Below are 5,000 nucleotides of genomic sequence, written 5' to 3'. Positions count from 1 at the left end.
GAGAGCATCCTTGTTAGCTTTACCTTCTATGAAACTCTAACAATCTCTCAATCTACCTCGCTTGTCGAGAGGTCAAACCTTTTGTATAATACAAATCACATATGGAGCAATGAGCACTTTGCTACTCAATCGACTGACCTAATAAAAAGAACCGATGCCTCTCTAGAACCCAAAGAATAACCAAAGCCTCTCAATTGAATGTACTATAATTCTTTTCTGACCCCTTTAATGCCCGAGAAACAAAACCAATGGGTCAATCTCTGCCTATATCATCTCGTTGAGAAACTACGCCACCAATAGCTATGCTACTCGCATATGTTGTCACTAAAAACGGCGATCAAATCTAAGTTATGGAGTAATTCATTGCTAGTTAAGGCATCTTTTAAATGGTTAAAGGGCCTTTCTTCTTCCCATCCCCATTTTATTACTTTTTGTTACTTTAAAGCATCTAAGGGTGTATCTTTCCAAAACCTCTTTTGAATTTACGGTAATACCTAGCAAGCCTTAGGAACCCAGCTACTTCCTTAGTTACGTGGCCTGGGGAAATCCTTAATAGCCGCTACTTTTCTGGGTCAGGGTTGGATACCTTTTGGGATTGTTATGTGATCTAAAATTTCGACCTGTTTACAGAAAAATTTTCACTTTGACAAATTATTTTCATACCACTACGTCGCAATGCTTGTAAAACTTTACTAATATTATTATTATGTTCATTGGCCGTTTTCCCTGCAATTATGATATAGTGTAAATAAACAAGAACATTATGGCCAATTAAGGGAGACAGAACCGCCATCATTACTCTCGAGAAGTGACTTGGAGCATTTTTAACGCAGAAAGGATGAAAGTTAAAATTAAATAGTTGACCGTTAGCTATAAATCCTGTTTTACATTCAATGTCTTCCTGAATGGTTATTTGTCAGTATCCAGATTCTAAGTCAACAGTGTTAAAATATTTGCTCTCCAGTACACTCACAAGTAATTCTTCTATCAAGGGCAATGGAAATGCATTATCCCTCGTGACCATTCAACTTCCTACAATCAACACACAATCTTACCGAGCCATCCTTTTCCTACCAGCTACAATGTGAGAAGACCAGGGGGATTCGCTCTCCTCGAATATCCGTTGTTCCCTTAATTTATTATTTTCCCTTTCTATCTCTCCCTGGAAATAAATGGGTACCTTACAAGGCCTCGACCTGATCGGCTCCGCCTGCCCAGTTTCAATGCTAAAAGGAAATCTATCATTTCTCACGGGTGGCTGATGTCCAATGGCAATTGCATCATAATAATTATTGACAATATCACTAACTACAGGCTGATATTCTGACGGACATAATTTTTGTGCTTGTATAATTAAATTCTGAGTGCGTTTGTCTGTGCGTGCTGGAGTTTTGGCTCCCAACATCCCATTATAACCAATTTCACATAACTCTAATTCACACACAGAATCACTCCCTAAAACATCTCTTTTATTTGACAAATTAACTATCGTTATATCAGCACTGTTCTCTTTTATTTATGTCAAGCCCTCTAAGATTCCATGTGCCCAATTGTCATGGGGTTTAACAACGACCTTGGCTCCTTCCGGAAGAGGGCAACATGGGGTCATTGATATGCTCGTAAGTGTCTGTGGAGAAAACACTTCTCTGTCACGTACAGCTGTTACTTTAGTTACATGCCTATCCGAGCCAGCAAACGCACTTACTGTCTCATGACTCTCTATCAGCAAAATGTACCCTCCTGCTTTTACTCCTATTGTAATTTTCCCCCAAAAAGATAAAATCAAATCCTAATATAGCCTCGATTCCTGGAACTCCCAAGGCGGGCAAGACAAAAAAAATCATGTGTAAAATTCACAGACCTAACCTTAAATTTGACGATAGTTGTATGGTTTATGTGGTTTATTTTCTCCTGGCGTGTCAAGAACGATAGATGCCGTCGACTATTGAGTTTGATGAGAATTTTTTTTTTCAATCAGTGAAACGCTAGCTCCTGTGTTGGTCAGCACTCGACTGGATTTATATTGCATGTCGATCCTAACTGCTAACATTCCTAGACGGCCTTTGCGAGATATGGGGCATGGGCCTAGTGCTATGGAGGTGAGGTAGCGGGTATCGATGGAGGTCGCATTGCCTGCTCTGTCACCACGTCCGTCGTCACCGCTTTCTTGGCTATAGCTTGTGATGTTTTGCGGGGGGTGGGGGGCGGGTGGTATCGAACTCCCTCATCTCTTCCTACCTCTCTTTCCTTTCCTTTGGATGTTGGGCGGGGGAGGTGTGCGTGCTATGGCCAGCCTGCTCTTGGCGTTTTTGGCTGATCACTCGCGAGATAGATGACCGTTGGCCAGACAAGTATAACAGCGGAGAAATCCTTGGGTGGGGCACTCCACTCGGCGGTGCCCCACTCCCCCACACTGCCAACATTTGAAGACTTTGCTAATCTGATGACTGCTTTCCCCCTTACCTCTCTTCGGGGGTCGAGTGCCTCTCATGGCTGCCAATTCTCAGAATCGGGCCGGTTATTCCCAGTCATTTTTTCTTCTAACAAACTGTCTAGAATGTTTTTTATCACACTCACTACGTCTGCTAACGAGTGACTGTCATCGAACAAATAACCACATGAATACGGGTTTACTAATCTGCGAATATGTTTACGGGGAATTGCTATTTTATCACCTTCTGGGACATTGGCTCTCCGGCTAGCAAACGAATCGCAATCCCGAAAAATATGAGTTACAAAACTAAAAACGGATTCACCTTCACGTATTTTGGGTTTGTAATTTTCTTTTAGGTCTCCCTTTCTCGCACCAGGGAAGGCATACTTCTCAATTAAACATCGTTTTTTGTCAGCATAACTTCTTAAACTGACTTGTGGCCAACACATTACTCCATTGCCGGATCATCTTTCAGCAATCTAATTACTTGAAAAGCTTTTTCTCTTTCCGAACACCCATATGTGGGTACTTCAAAGTCTCAAAAACACTTCAATCGATTGAAGCCCTTCATTAGGCCGCTGATCATCAAAACGCCTAACTCTTGCCTGAAGTTCTGGCAACTTTCGAACTACGACTTGCGTATCTTTACTCTGCTGTGTATGTGTACTTTCACTTGCGTGTGTTTGAACTTCGTCCATGTACGTCGAATATACTGTGGTTACATGACGCTCCTGTTGTAGTTCCACCAACAATCTGTTCATCAACTGTTGTAAGATATCAAACTTACTTTCCAATTCTTGCGTTCTATTTTCCTTTCTATATTCTTCATAGGGAACGCTATATACCACTGATCCTTCGTTTTCATCTCCTTTAGCAGCAGCATCTACTATGTTAGTCCTTGTGTATTTAGGCAACTTGAACTTTTATATTACCGGCTCAGAGAAAACCTTCACTCAAAGAATACACAAAAAGACGTATTTTTACCCCCAACAACAATATGACTCATGCAGACGGATAATGAGACGTTGGAATATGAGTTTTCTTCATTAATTACAAAAGGTTCGTCCGTAAGTGCACTGTAAACCATTACCCTCTCAGCTGAGCAACTTGTCAACTCGAGTACCCAAAGGCAACTAAGCTCCTTTCACTACCAAAATGCAATTTTGGCAATAACATGGTAGGATATAGGTTTTTGTGGAATACTCATGAATATTGAGTTTATTGAATTACGTACAACACACATCTATGTGCCTTAATTAGGACACACACACACACACACACACACACACATATATATATATATATATATATATATATATATATATATATATATATATATATATATATATATATATATATATATATATATATATATATATATATATATATACATATATATATATATATATATATATATATATATATATATATATATATATATATATATATATATACATATATATATATATATATATATTTATATATATATATATATATATATATATATATATATATATATATATATATATATATATATATATATGTATATATATATATATATATATATATATATATATATATATATATATATATATATATATATATATATATATCTACCTCATACTTGGGATCGAATGCTAGCCCCTTCTAATGAAAGGCCAGGTCGAAACCAACCATGCCCCGAGAGCCCATAAAAGGAAATCCGAACCTGACGCTAATCTAGCTGTCCGAGGATTTACCTGGCGAGACATCAGTCTCTTACCAGCGAGTTTTACACGATTTCCCCGGGCCACCACGTGACACAATTGGTAGTAATTCATTCAAATTACCCCTAATGAGTCAATATTGATAAATATCAACACAACATCGTGTTCAAATAGAAATAAATTTCTACCTCATACTTGGGATCGAACACTAGCCCCTTCTAATGAAAGGCCAGGTCGAAACCAACCATGCCACGAGAGCCCATAAAAGGAAATCCGAACCTGACGCTAATCTAGCTGTCCGAGGATTTACCTGGCGAGACATCAGTCTCTTACCAGCGAGTTTTACCCCGATTTCCCCGGTCCACCACGTGACACAATTGGTAGTAATTCATTCAAATTACCCCTAATGAGTCAATATGGATAAATATCAACACAACATCGTGTTCAAATAGAAATAAATTTCTACCTCATACTTGGGATCGAACGCTAGCCCCTTCTAATGAAAGGCCAGGTCGAAACCAACCATGCCACGAGAGCCCATAAAAGGAAATCCGAACCTGACGCTAATCTAGCTGTCCGAGGATTTACCTGGCGAGACATCAGTCTCTTACCAGCGAGTTTTACCCCGATTTCCCCGAGCCACCACGTGACACAATTGGTAGTAATTCATTCAAATTACCCCTAATGAGTCAATATGGATAAATATCAACACAACATCGTGTTCAAATAGAAATAAATTTCTACCTCATACTTGGGATCGAACGCTAGCCCCTTCTAATGAAAGGCCAGGTCGAAACCAACCATGCCACAAGAGCCCATAAAAGGAAATCCGAACCTGACGCTAATCTAGCTGTCCGAGG

This window comes from Palaemon carinicauda, chromosome 6 (genome assembly GCF_036898095.1).
Source record: "Palaemon carinicauda isolate YSFRI2023 chromosome 6, ASM3689809v2, whole genome shotgun sequence".
NCBI lineage: Eukaryota > Metazoa > Arthropoda > Malacostraca > Decapoda > Palaemonidae > Palaemon > Palaemon carinicauda.
The sequence above is the reverse complement of the archived record's forward strand: the minus strand, read 5'-3'. Positions refer to the sequence as shown.